This window comes from Setaria viridis, chromosome 9 (genome assembly GCF_005286985.2).
Source record: "Setaria viridis chromosome 9, Setaria_viridis_v4.0, whole genome shotgun sequence".
In the NCBI taxonomy this organism is placed as follows: domain Eukaryota; kingdom Viridiplantae; phylum Streptophyta; class Magnoliopsida; order Poales; family Poaceae; genus Setaria; species Setaria viridis.
The window spans coordinates 32537580-32552437 of NC_048271.2; the positions used below are offsets into that span (position 1 = coordinate 32537580).

A 14858-nucleotide genomic window follows, 5' to 3' on the forward strand; every position below is an offset into this window, starting at 1 on the left:
AGAGCAGGCTCGACTGAGCAGTAGCACGAGATGGATGGCATATTATATAGTGCTAGCACGCAGATGAAGAGATGGAACAAGGGAGCTTTCGGAGTGTGTATATTATAAATATAAGAACAACACGGAAGTTTCGTTGCCATATAAATCATATTAGCTTAATAAGCTGCTAACAGGTAAACAAATACAAAGCTGCTAGTTAATCATCTCATCATATATAACTCATATTAGGCAAAACAAGTCTTGTGCATGCGAGAAGCCTCAACACTGCACTGCACTGCTGAACACCCGACAAAAGAAACTCCGCCTTTAAGCACGCAGTCATCGGATCATCCTGATGAATAGCTGCCCGGCTCTTCCTCTAGTGAGTACTCGGTATTCGTTAACAAAAACTGTTGTGACTCCAGAGTCCAGAGCAATGCCAATGGAGCATGAATCGCCACTGTGCTCCTCCTTGATGTCCTATAGCCGCTGCGCCTCCTGTTCCACCCAGCCGCAGCACTAATACGCAAGCATGCAAGAGCAGCTACAAGCCATCTACAGGACCTACTAGCACTATTCGAGCTAAATAAATTAATCAAGTCAAATGATGAAGTAATAGAGTAGTACTCTAAGCAAACCTGGGAAAAAAAATTCTCTGCGGCACCATACCGCGCCTGGTGCGACACTGCCCAGATAACCGACGTGGACACGGTGCGACATTGCCCAGATGACCCACGCGTGTCCACGGAGCACCCATGCATCCTTTCCATCAGCGAACCAAGTTGAACCGCGGTCTCCTCCGCGAAGTAGATCGAGCTAACTTCCGCTATGGAGTAGAAACAGAAATCAAATCGGCTATCTGAAAATAGATCGAGCCATCCCTGTCCTCCGGCCGTCGAGCTTGATGCCGCGGCTGCACGTGGACTCTAGCTGCTTGGAGCAGGTGCAGTTGGACAGTTCATGTGCGTCCAAGAGGTGCAGATCAAGCAGAACATCACCGACTCAGAGGCTGAGAGCGCACGGTGTCCAATCTCGTCAAACTCGTCGGCTTCATCCGTTAACCACGCCAGTGGCCGCCTCTATAGTGACCCGCTCCTGCAGCCATGACATCCTAATGTACTGGGACAAACTGTAGTAGATGCAAATCAAGAGAAAGGCAAAGGAATACTACCATCTTCAGACTTCATCTGTTCTTGATTGCTGCCTTGTTGCCGGCAGCAAAACCATGCCAGGCATTTACATCCTAATGTTTTGGTAGCATATTGTCGGATGGATGGAGGATGGAGTTTAGATTTTAGGAGAAGATTTGGTTCACGATCTCTAGTTATTGAGCTTTTTTAGTGTAGGTTCGGTACTGATTTGATTTATTCTATAGTAGCAAGTTTTGTTGGAATTTGTACAGGAGAGATTCAGTGTTAATTTTGAACCAGTACCAATTAATCTAAAAATCTAAATGTTTGAAGTGTTGCTACGGGATTTGATTTGGTTCCATCAAGCGCTCGGCTTAGAAGAAAGCTCCATGTCCCAAGTCAGCTTTATCGGCTAGCACAGGAGAGCAGGCTCGACTCATTCGATCGCTATGGGCACGCGTGGGCTATATGGGCGGTGTTGCACCAGACGTGCGGTGCAGTACAGCCGTAGAGAATTTTCTTCCGCAAACCTGCGCTATGAAAAAATAAGATGAAAAATAAGCAAATAAGTTGCTTATGAACCAATCACTCTTGCTTATAGAGTTGCTTATAAGTTACTTATGCATAAGCAAATAAGCAACTCTTGGATTGCTTATGGTTGCTTATGGGGCACTTTACACCTCTTACCCTCATTCAATGCACCCTACCCCTTTCTCTCTCCTCTCTCCCGTCACCACTCAGGCATGGCGCCGCTTCCGCCCGCCACCGCCGCTGCGCCGGCAGCCTCCGCGCCGCCCACCGCCACTCCCGCCCGCCCACCGCCGCCGCCCTCGCCCGCCCGCCGCTCGCCCGCCTCCGCGCCGGGCGCCCGCTGCCGCTGCCGGCCGCCCGCCGCTCGCGCCCCGCCACGGCCTGCCGCTCCCAGCCCGCTCGCGCCCCGCCGCGGCCCGCCGCTCGCGCCCCGCTCGCGCCCCGCTTCTTCTGGCGCCAAGGGCTAGGAGCTGAGTAACTATTAGGGGTAGAGGGAAATGGGATGGTAGGAGCAAATATATCAATAGCAATCAGATAAGCAACCCAAACTAAATACCTAGAGCTAAAAAATAAGTAACTACAATAAGTATTAATAAGCAATTGAAACCAAACATGCCCCTGATCCAGTAGACCGGACTATCTCGGGTCAACAGCCACTTCCTGCTTCCTTCTAAAACTCCCTCGCGTGAAATCCAAACACCTTTATCTCTAACCCCCCCCCCCCCCCCCCCCCCCCCCCACCCACCCACCCACCCTCCAGATCCACCACCCCACTTCTCTCTCTCCCTAGCACCCTATGCTGGATGCGGCACCGGCGCGCACCACCGTGCGAGAGGACGAGGCTCCAGCGTAGGCGCAAGCGCAGGCCACCGTCCCGGCCGCTAGGGTCCTGACGACGGCGGTGCCTGGAGGTCGACGAGGAGGAGCAGGTGGTGGAGGTGGGAGTCGCCGTCGACCTCGCCGCCGCCGTGGCCCGTGGGTGCCCCTGCTGCCTCAAAGCTCCCTCTGCTCATCCATCCTCTTATCCCTAACGCTCAATGCCGGCCGCTCGCAGAGGTGCTACAGTGTCCGCACAAGCCCCACGCATGGCGTGGGTGAAGAAGAAGAGCAGCACCCTGCTGCGCAGCTCCCCTGCACACCTATCTACTTCCCACACAGCACAGCACGCCGGGCAGCACCCCTGCAGCTGGAGTGGCTGTCGACATGGAAGACGCACAGCAGCTGCTTGAGGAAATGCCTCCAAGGTAAGTTGCTACCTGAATAGTTAGTATAGAGCACATAGGATATTTCTTAGATCTGCACCAACCATTTCATTTATTTGGGAACTGACCACATGTTTTTTTTACTGATGTTTTAGATCCAGGAGAATCGTATATTTTTATCGGCATTAGACATGCAATATGTCTGGATAAATATTTGTGCATGTTCCTGATTCCTTTTATAATTGAAATATGAATAACATTAACTAGTAGAGCTGGAGTTACGTGTGCATATTCTTTCCGTTTCTTTTCTTACGTTCTGTGTCCTATAACTTTGAATGTGTGGTAATATGGAAATAGAAACAATCATTTATAATGCAGACTTTGAATGTGTGACAATCTGGAAATAGAAACAGTCATCTGTAATGCATGAAACCTTTAGTTGCTATGCTCTGGTGTTAGTTGATAACATTTCTGATAGCTTTAGTTGAAATTTAAAAGCTTACATAGTTTTAGATATGGTTAATCGATGATTCAAACTAGAGTTCTTAATTATCTTTTGTAGGAGAGGAATGAAAAATGTGAATCTGACTTCACACAGCATTCTACATAGTTTTAGATATGGTTAGTTGATGATTCAAACCAGAGTTCTTAATTACCTTTTGTAGGAGAGGAATAAAATGTGAATATCACTTCACACAGCATTCGTTCTGTCCGTTATTGTTGGTGGTCACTGTTTAGGTATTGTTGCTACTTATAATTCTATGTCTCTTTCCAATCGTCCACATAATGATTTGGTGGTTTTGTATATGCAGAATCAAAAGTTGTAGGATGGCAGCTTTACCAAAATCCCAGGATAACTACTTCTGTGGTATCCATCTCATCTTAATTTTCACACTTTGTTTAGTTCAACCCCCTTCAAGATGTAAGCAGTGTCGACCAAAAGGATACCTTGTGTGACTTAATGTTTGCTCAATTGTAGGTCTGGAGCTGCTTGCTCTATTTCAGGGCATTGGAAAACATGGATGAACTTGCAGATTGTTCGATCTTACATTCTGCTTGCATGAGAGATTGTGACTTGGACAGCATATACTTCTGTCAACTTATGCTATTTCATTGTACCTAGGATGTTGGATGTATGAGAGGTTGTATTTTGTTCCTGGGAGAGTGATATTTTGCTTGTAAGTCGTGTACGAGCAATGCAAATGTATTTCTAATGTGTATTACTATTATTTATAAATGGAATCCCTTTATTAATGCATTTCTTTGTATTTCTTGAAATGGGCTTCTGATCATTAAAATGTAATTCGTCCGTATAAATAAGCAGGCTAAAAATGTATTTTTAAATATTAAAATAAAATACATTTAATCATTACTTGGGCTTGGCCCACATAAATTGGCATCAAAATGGCCTGCACCAAACTTACTTTGGGTTACAAACGGCCCAGCTAAAATTGGGCTGAACCTGACCTTACTTGGACTGGACCTTAATTTATGACGAATCAATTCGTCACAAATGAGTTGCCACATAGGATGCCACGTCATATTACTGTCCATTCGTTATAATCTTAGTGACGCACCGAAATAAAAAATATCACTAGTTGCAGTTTATGACACTCGACTAATGATGAAGGATTTTCATCACTCGAGCGTCATAAATCACGATTTATGACGCAAAAAATGTTTTTATGACACGTTTTGGTTCGTCATAGACCGGCAGATTTCTTATATTGTTGGCTGATAACGAGGTCTGTGAATGTTCTCGCGCTGCCGCTGCGGTATACGTTCTGCAAATGCCTCAAAACCGGAGTCACCTGATAGATACTCTTCGTTGTCATCCTGTCCCTCTTCAACCTGAGCTTGGTGCTCATCATTCTGCGCCCGCAAAGAATTTATCCGCCCCTGCAGCATACTCATCTGTTCTTGCAACTGTGTTGTTCTTTGCCTTACAGTTTCTTGCATTTTCTCCCTTTGCAATTGTTCTAGCACTTCCCTCTTCTTCACTACTTCTTTCAACATAGCCTGGTATTTAAGTTTTCCTTCCTCAGGATTACCTTGTTGCGGCGCCTTTGACTTCGCTATTGTTGCCTCGGCCTGCCCTCTTATCTGGACGTTGGATGTAGATTGTGCATCTCTGAACCTCTTTAGTAGCCTTGCTTTGATTCTCTTTAGAGCCGCCAAGTCTTCGTCTTCCACTCCAGCGTCTGCCAAATCAACCTCGAACTGGCTGTCAGCAAGGTCCTCGGCTACGTCTTCGTCTTCACTTGGTCTTCGCACACGCCTAGTACTTGCACAATGTCCAAGAGCTGTTCTGTTGATGCTGATGGGTTATCAGCAGCATTCTATGGTTTGGTAGGTTTTGGTTTCTTGTTCAGTACTATTATAGGAATGAATAGGTGCGCCACAACTGTTGGGGTAGGAAACCGTCCCTGAAGTGGGGCAACAAGCTTCTAAATGAAAAGAACAAGAATGGCAACAAATTGAGAATATCTTTGGGTGAGCTTAACAAAACTCCACCTCCATCGGAACGTGTCCCTTTGTATTCACCGCTGTCCCATTTTACAGAGCCGTAATTTTTACACTTTACAACACAACACCCTATTTTCCACTTTATCCGAAGCATATTCGAGGGTATTATAGTAACATTACACCACTTTTGACACAACCTTTACAACTCATCACTTTACAGCTAAGCCCGTGTGGGCCAACCCCGCCGAAGTCGCTTTGTGCTTCCGGCTCCAGCCGCGCGAGCTCTCCCGGTTGAGGCCGTTGGTTTTCGACTTTGCATCCTGCGGCACACCCTTGCCTAGGCTGACCTCCTGACACGCGAAGTCATCCCTCCGCTCTGACCGGAGGCTAATCCAGTGTGAGCAGACCAACTTCGCTGCACCCGATATCTGCACCCGCGAAGTTGCCTCTTCGCGCCAGCCCTCACTCCTGCGACAGGAAAACACACCACTTCGCTTCTCGTTCAGTGAGTCAGTTAATTGTAAGATCTTGGAATGAGGTGTAGCAAGCGAGTCCTTTTCCCCAACACTAATTATCTCAAACATCCTTATCACCACCATTTATTTGTTTCTTAGAACAAAGCCATTTTCTCTCTTTTTTTAATTCAGCCTGGTTACATTATTTTGGCACTTTCCAAGGTGAAAGATTCTTGAAAATTGAATTGCTTTATTAGATATCATCAATGCGAGTGCATTATCTCTTAGAAAAATGTTGCAGCATCAACTTATGATGATTGAAAAATATAAACGTAAAACCCAGTTAATTTTTTTATGTGCAGGTTCCATGTATTTGGCTTGTGGCGCTGATTGCAACTGCAAGAGGCAAACAGGGTTGAAGAATACTAACTGGTGACATGCTGCACAATTCTGTTTATATGTAAGCTGCACCATTCTGTTTATATGTAAAGATATGATGTCCTATGTGCGTGCATGGTCGTGGAATAATGGAAGTCAAGGTAGTGGAATCTTCTCAACATCCTGGTGGAAGTATTAGGCAGGTTGGTCATTTTCAGAAATATTGTCATGTTATAACTGCAAATTCTATAGGAATGATCTTGACAGGATATATAAGCATTTAGGGAAATTGGTAGCCATATGTGTTGGTGATGTGCCCAAGAGTCAATCATAACAATTTGAACTAAAGGTCCACTGAATAATTGATACATGAGGGATTAGGGTACTAATGGACCTACAGGCTGGAAGCCCATTAGTGTACTCTATAAATATGAGAGGTGAGGCTAGGAGCGCACCATTCCACCACGCCACAACTATAGCCACCACTTCCTCTCGACATGACCATGAGACCCCAGTCAGGCGTGCGGTGCTAGCACACTGGTGCACGACGTTCTTTCCCCTCGCGTGTGGTCTCCGTGGAGGCACTGCTGTTGTGCTGATCGGCTACGACGGAGCGAGGCTGCTGCTGGGTGAGGATGAGGAGTAGATGATCGTGATCGACTAATTTCTCTACACCGATGCGCATCTACGTTGGACCGGCTGCTCCAACTCTTCTTCCGCTACGCTACACATCTAGTGGCAATGATCCATGACTTCTTTACTCGCAAGTTTCCTGCGTGATGCAGTAGGTGTAATTGTTATAGCTAGAATAGCCTACCCGTTTCCCTACAATGTGCCACGTACAATTTGTACAAAACTTTTGTGTACTCCTGTCTCCAGACTTGGGAAGAACCGGCAGAGAAATGTAGCACTGGCGGAGAAATATTTCCAACAAAGAGTGAAGAATTGCCATTAAGTTCAGAAAACTTATCACAGTAACGAATATAAGCACTTATAATGTCTGAGTAATTGTCTGTTTGTACACTTGTGACAAAAAAACACTTTTACACGGGAGCACAGTAGCACTTATCTTTTTTTTTTCTGCAGCATTCATCTATGATTAGAAAGAGGTATATTCACATATTGCTAGTTCGCTTATCAGTTTATCACAGAAATACTTTATTTGCTTGAAGGCACTGCGATGAGCTTGATGAGGTCTGACGATCTGTAGTTTACCGACATGATGGTGTCATGGTGAAGCCTTTACTAATGCTGTTCAATTCTGACTAAATTAGAATACACATGCATGCACATTGACTTCAGTTGTCTTTGCTTCTGCCCTAATGCAGGGGATTCATTTGTATGGTGGACATCAAAAGCTCAGGCTCAACTCCTTTTTTTTCCACCTGTGTGGAAGCTGGAAGGTAGATAATTAAATCATTTGCACGAATACTTTTCAGAGATATTCAGATATGATGTATGCAAAATACTTATATTCACAGAATGCTACCAATGTTTTTGGTGAATGGTTTGCAGTTGGTCCATTGCTTTCTTCTTTGACAGCTTATTGTTTATTTTATTTCTTTTGCCCAATTCAATATCCGTTGATGACAAGGAGGTGGAGAGGAGATGGTTGTATGGTCTGTTGCGAGAAAGAAGCAGAGGAGAGTTTGTGTTTATTTTGGCATAAAAGTCGGTTTGCCTCATGAACCTGAATTGTGACAAAACCACATCACCTTGATCTAATTTTAATTGTTCCAAACATATGTTGGTCACATGATGTCTAGAATTGTCAAATGAAGAACCTCAACAGATATATGACAGGGACATGACCAGGATTTTGCATGAGGCATTTCTATGAATTTTTTAAATTGGGCAGTTGTATTAGGGTATCATGATCTTTTGCCTATAGCAACGCACGGGCACACTCCTAGTCAAATTGAATTCCGGTGCCACTCGCAAGGCAAGCTACGCAAAGAATTCGATGTCAAATATATTCAACATTTCTGAAACCATCTGAATATATGGGACCCATACGTCATAGCCTCTGATGCCCATAACAATAATTTAAAATGATACAATATATATTGTCTGGTAATATCTCATGCTATTTTCTTTTCTTCTAATAAATGTTCTTATAAAAATATTCATCAAAACATTCTATACGTGCATGTATAATGAAGGACTTTTCAACGAAAAGCGGTTGTTTGCATTGACTTCACAGAGGCGATGTAACGTTTATCATATTGGTTTGTTGGTGTACGAAAAAATTGTATTCGTAATGGGGAAAGCTAAACTATGCCTGAACATTTTCTTGGCTTCCCGCACCCGATTTTTTGCTTCCACTGACTCTCCCCTTCTTCTCCAACTCCGGCTAGCCCTAACGAGCTTTTAGGGCTCGGGGTTGGGAGCATACCTGTCTCCGGCGGACCTATAGAAAGCTTCGGGGTAGTAGGGTAGCGGGCGGTGGTGGTGGGAGAGACGACGGCGAGGCAGTGCGGCAGGGGTGCCACCCGCCGGGGCGGCGATGGACCCCCGGTTGGGCGGTGGAGGCGGCGGAGGCGTCGAGGTTCAACAAGTTAGCGTCGGCAGCGATGGAGGGCAGCAGCGGAGGTGGCGTTGCACCGCCGGAGCTGGATGAGGGGCCGGTGGTGGCGGGGGAGCTCGGCCGGACCCGAAGAAGAAGATGCAGTGGAGAACACGCTGGGAGAGGATTAGTGGTGAGTTGTGATGGGGGGCGGTGGCTCCAGCAGCGGGTTGGGAGCTCGGGGATGGATGGATGACGGTAGCTGAAAAGATAAGTGGAAAGAGGTGGATTTAATCTGAGCCGTCCATTTGATATCCTAGGATAAAAAAATCGAGTGCTATTAGGGGATGAAACACCCGAATATGCTATAGACATCGCCTTGGTAATAGCTAGTAAGAATATGCTTGGATGTCATCTATAGCAACACAGGACACTAGTAGAAAACTGAGTATTAGTCCCGGTTGGAAAGGTGCAAATCTCTCGAAAAACTATCCGGGATAAAGCAATCGGGATAAAAGGAGGTGTCTTTTATCCCGGGTCCCTCAACCAGGACTAAAGACACCCTTTTATCCCAGTTAGTAATACCAACCGGGATATATTATTTTGCAAAAAAATTTGAAAAATAAATAAATTCCTGGGGGTCCCAGGGAGGCTCCCCACACGCGCACGCCGCAATTCACAAGTCACGCGATTTTCACGCGAAATATGCACGTGCGCAGTTCGTGGGATTCGAACCCATGACCTCAAGTCTCACGCATAGCTTCCTTGCCATCCTACCTACACACCACATCTAACTATATAGGGGATCCAATCCTTTTATACTAACTCGTGGGGGACCCTTTTATCCCGGTTGGAAACACCAACCGGGATAAAAGATCCCCTTTTATCCCGGTTGGTATTACAAACCAGGATAAAAGGGTCCGAAGGATTTAGTTCTGCCCCAGCCACACGTGGGGGACCCTTTTATTCCGGTTGGAAACACCAACCGGGATAAAAGACCCCTTTTATCCCCGTTGGAGTTTCCAACCGCGATAAAAGGCCCCATTTTATCCCGGTTGGTGTCGTGAGCTTTAGTATCGAGTGGTAACACCAACCGAGATTAAAAGGGTGACCTTTAGTCCCGGTTATTCTTACCACCCGAGATAAAAGGGTCTCCCACTGGTAGCTGATTTTTTCACCCGGGACTAAAGGGTCCCCCACGTGTGGCTGATTTTTGAACCGAGACAAAAGGTGACTTTTAGTTCCGGTTGCAAATACCAACCGGGAGTAAAGCTCCGCGCACCCCCTTTTATACCGGGTCTACTTTAAACCGGGATTAAAAGGGGGCGCATCGAAAGTCAGTTGTCTACTAGTGGGAGTACCGTTTTTGAAATGACAGGGATATTTTCATTGAGTAGCTGCGAGTTATGTTGTGCAGCTTAGAGATTAGAAACAATAGTTCAAAATGTTCTCGAATTGAAGTGGATAAGGAATGAAATACCCTATTCAAATTTTAGAACCACGCTTGACACGGGTACATGATTTTATGGACTTCGGCAATGGAGATGAAGAACCATGTTAATTCCTACCAATGTAGGGATTACTATAGTAGTGTATTTGATAAAATTTGCTCCTAGACCAATCATGATATTAATTTATTGTGAGTAACAGAATATATAGCACTTACAGAACTTGCTAATACTCCAAAATGGACGTTTGTGATTCACTCTTGTTTACGTTGAGCAAAAAATCTGCAAATAGAATGACTTGTCCTCATGGTACTTAATTCCTCTGTAATGAACAGGGACCCTCACCTCTCTCTTTCCCCCAATAACAATTGATGACAACATTACTACATACTGGATTGTAAAAATATTATTATGAGTAAAATACACGGGCAGTCCTTGAGCTTGTCATGGGTATCATCTAGGTCCCTAAACTCTCAAAATACATTTTCAAATCCATGAACTTGTCTCAAGATGCCAACTAGGTCCCTAAACTCTCAAAACATATTTTCAGGTCTCCGAACTTGTCTCAGGGTGTCATCCGAGTCCTTAAACTCTCAAAGTGCATTTCAAGATCCCCCAATCAAGCGCCAAGCAACACATGCGCGATCACCAGCATAAGGTGGTTGTGAAGGCAACGAGCAAGGAGGAAGCATTGTCATCTGTACATGTTACAACTTTAAATATTTGAAAACGTATTTTGAGAGTTTAGGGACCCGGATGAAACCCGAGGACATGTTTATGGGTCTAAATATGCACCTTGAGGATTTATGAACCCATGATGATACCTTGAGACAATTTTGGGGCCTAAAAATAGATTTTGAGAGTTTAGAGACCTGGATGATAGCACAAGACAAGTTTAAGGGACCACCGGTATATATTTTACTCTATTATTATTCTCAGATATGCAATTACTCCCTCCGTCCCATGAAAAGTGCAATTCTAATTTTTTCAGACAGATTAATGATGGCGTGAAAAGACTATCGTACCCTTATTTGTTGGCCTAGAGCCAATTATATGGACATGAAAAGTTTTTATATAAGTGTGGAGGACGATTTGTGCCCTGGTTTATATAAGTTTTAAATAGTGGTCCGAAACAGGTAATTGAAGGGGATTTTGGAAGGCACAGAGATCAGAGAAGGGTGCCCTGGTTCCGTTTGAAAGATTTGATGGGGTGGTAATTGGAAGCAGCCTGGTATTTTATTGTTTATTATATTTTGATGTTTAATTATTTTTCCTCTCCTAAAAACCTAGTGTTGAGATATATGTAAAAGGGGTACCGTAGACCCATCTTGTTATTTTTTTTCTGTTTCGAAGTGGTGAAGCATCCCCGTTTTTTACCGCTACTTGCATGAATAAGTGAGTTATTCTTCCTGATGACAGAGAAGCTGAATAATTGTGTAGACTACCTTTGCACTGTCATTGCGCATTCCTCATCTGGGTTACACACTTCATCAGGCTGCTGGGTTGGGTTGCTCTGAAGAGCGAGGTAGTTGAAGTGGTTGCACTTATGTAAGTTTATTTTTCAATGAAATATGGTTATGTCTGGAACTACCCACAAGTTTGAATTAAAAATAACTTTAGAAGTATAGGACAAATCGGATCCAATTGGATTGGCATGAACGATGATGTAACAATTCGAATAATAAGTGGATGTTGATGTGATGATGTTTGACTGGATGTGCGGAGTAGTCCAAACAAACTTATTGGAACGAAGAACGTCCATTGTCATTTTCCATGACTATGGACGTGGTACACAAATAGCTTCAGGAATTGCACTGGGCTTTGTGGGTGATAGTGAATGGCACAGTAAATCAACGGCAGAGAATCTGACAATGTGATGGATCGCAGATCGACATATAGACTGAAACTGAACTATCACTGAAATTAGACGGAACATTGAAGAGACGTAGAGACTGCACAGTGTTCCAGAAACCATGACTACAAGAATCTTATCTTCCCCTTGCAAAAAAAAAAAAACTAACTGTATTAATTTGTTGAAAAGTTTGATGACAAAATGACAATAATATATGTCATCAACCTCTTTGGAAAAACTGAGAAACCTAACTTCTTGTATAACAAGGAAAAAAATATGAATTACAATACCTTTCGCTAAATTTGTTTATAAAAATGAACAAGAGGTCGCTGCCTCAAGAGTTTGTCACAGTTCTGAAGTTTCGAGCCTTTGTTATTCTCGCATATCAATTCGTTTTAGTTCAGAATGATATCAATTCGTCTATAGTCAGGATGCTATATCCCACCTTAATCAGATTTTAATGGTTGGTTCCTTACCATGAAATGTTCAGGGTGGTGGCATGCATGGATGTCCTCGATAAGTTACCATGAAATGTTCATCCACATATTCTTGGACCCATGACCTCGATAAGTTACGACGAACAATGCAGCTCACTCAGTTTGAGTTTCTCCTCTTGAAGATGAGGCTACAACATCAACTATTATTTGTGATTGTTTGCAGTGAATGGATGAGCTTTCATAGAGTTACAACACCAGTCTGCTAAGATAGATTGTTGTATAGTCACTACTGGAATCTGGAAGTTTGGCGTGTGTCCACGGCACAAGGCGAAAGCCAAAATACACTCAGCAAAGATTTTGCCGAGTGTTAAAATCGACACTCGGCAAAAAAAAAAGCAACGTGACGGTGTGAAGACGGTCACAGCGTGTTTGCTGAGTATCTAACGGCATGGGCACTCGGCAACAAGGCATATTTGCCGAGTGTTTTTTCCGTGGATACTCAGCAAACATGGCCTCTTTACCGAGTGTCACAGCTCAGACACTCGGCAAAGATGTATCTGTCCAAAGCATTATTGTATTTCTCCAAGCTATATATTCAATTCTCTCCTGATCATGTAGACATAAACAATAGATACACAAATTCATTATGATAACATTGATCATTAACATATAGAAGCTCCCACAAACAGTACTGCCACATTGTTCACATGACAATGACATCCTTATGTACCATCTCCTAACCAAAAGTATTCTTACCTACAAATTCTCTATTTCTAGCAATGAACCAGATACTAGTCTAACTATGCTTCTGATCACATTAGTTTTCCATCCCTGCAAAAAGAAAATTTTGATTAAGCTAACTGATCATATAGGGTAGCCATATAGGGTAACAAAAATCTAACTGATCATACTACATGATGCTGCCTCATACAGTAGAGTAGCCTGGAGTCTTCTGCAATCTGTTCTTTTCAGTATATTTCGTTCATAGCTTACATAGTGTATATATGGGTGCTACTAATTACTACTCCCGAGAAGTTAAGTTGTGTTGGAACTGTGCTGGTCTGCGCGTAGTTACATATCTGCTTTTATGCCAATGCAAGTTTTTTTTATAATACAGTAATTACAGGAGTGGCTCAGGTAACTGTAAGAATGATCTCTTTACTAGGAACAGATAATGTATCCCAAGTCTCTCAACTATTATGCAGAGGAACAATGGACATATTTAACATTAACAGTTCATAATAGCATTTCAGAACAATTCCAAAGCATGTTTTTTAAAATCTACATGATTTCTAAAGCACCTGTAGTCACTAGTGATATTGTGAAGATCACCCCAACTCCTCATCGTTTAATTATGTGAAATCTTTTCTTTGGTGAAGCACAGCATAATTTTCATGTATTCTTCTGTATCACCCACCGGAGTCACCATCAGAGCATATAATAAAATCAATGAATGCAAAGTCCAGAGCCTGTCAACCTGAGAGATCATACCAATTACAATGAGGTGCCCATAGACTGCAAGGGCATTCAAACAGACATCAAATGTTTCTCCACCTACAGATTCATATATGATGTCCACACCTCTTGGAAACTCTTTCTTCAGAACCTAGAATCGATCATTAGAAAAGTCGTTATTCAAAAGACTCTGGCTGACTTTATATTTTATATATTCAATATAGATTTGAGTGTAAATGGAAATATATAATTCAAACATATCCTTAAGAAAAATCGTGAACTATACATGATGGTCAAAGATCATGTGTAAGGATAATGTTACTTTGAGGATTCTATCCTGCTACCTACACAGCTGCAACAAACCAACGGCACGATGGCTGACAACCACATACACAACTTATACCTTGCAAAACCACGGCAGGAAGAAGGTGGGGGCCAGCAAGGAGGGCTCACCGCGCCGGGGAGGGGCCAGGGAGGGCCTCACCACGGCAGGGAGGGGGTGGGGGCGGCCTCACCGCGGCAGCGATGGGGTGGGGGATGGCAATGAAGGTGGGGGGCAGGCACGGGCGTGGGCGCAGGGAGGCCGAAGGACGACGTCAGTGGCAGCGCTGGTGCGGGAACAGCGGAGGGTGGCAGTGGCGGCGTGGATACGCAGGGGCCGAGGGAGGTGACGGCATGGGAGCAGGGCGGAGGACGGCTGGTGGCAGCGGGCGTGGCGCGGGGGCGGGGCGGAGGACGGCCGGTGTAAGTGGACGTGGCATGGGAGGGAGGTGGCGGCGTGGGCGCGGGGCAAAGGACGGTTGGCGGCGGCGGGCGTGGCGCGGGAGGGAGGTGGTGGCGTGGGAGCGGGCGTGGCACGAATGGATAAGAATGAGAGAGGAGGGAAGGGAACGGGGAAAGAATAGGAAAGAGAAGAGGAAAGTGTATTTGCCGAGTGTCAGATCGTGGCACTCGGCAAACCTATCTTTGCCAAGTGCCTCAAACCCTAGACACTCGGCAAATATATGAATTATTTTTTC

General features: G+C 44.4%; 1 long non-coding RNA gene across 1 annotated transcript; it reads left to right on the plus strand.

Moving 5' to 3' along the window:
• Positions 1 to 2389: 2389 nt before the first annotated feature.
• LOC117836133 (uncharacterized) lies at positions 2390 to 4100 on the plus strand. The gene is made up of 3 exons (XR_004636022.2): positions 2390 to 2615; positions 2695 to 3710; positions 3822 to 4100. It is a non-coding gene; the product is annotated as an uncharacterized lncRNA (long non-coding RNA).
• The last annotated feature ends 10758 nt before the right edge of the window (positions 4101 to 14858 follow it).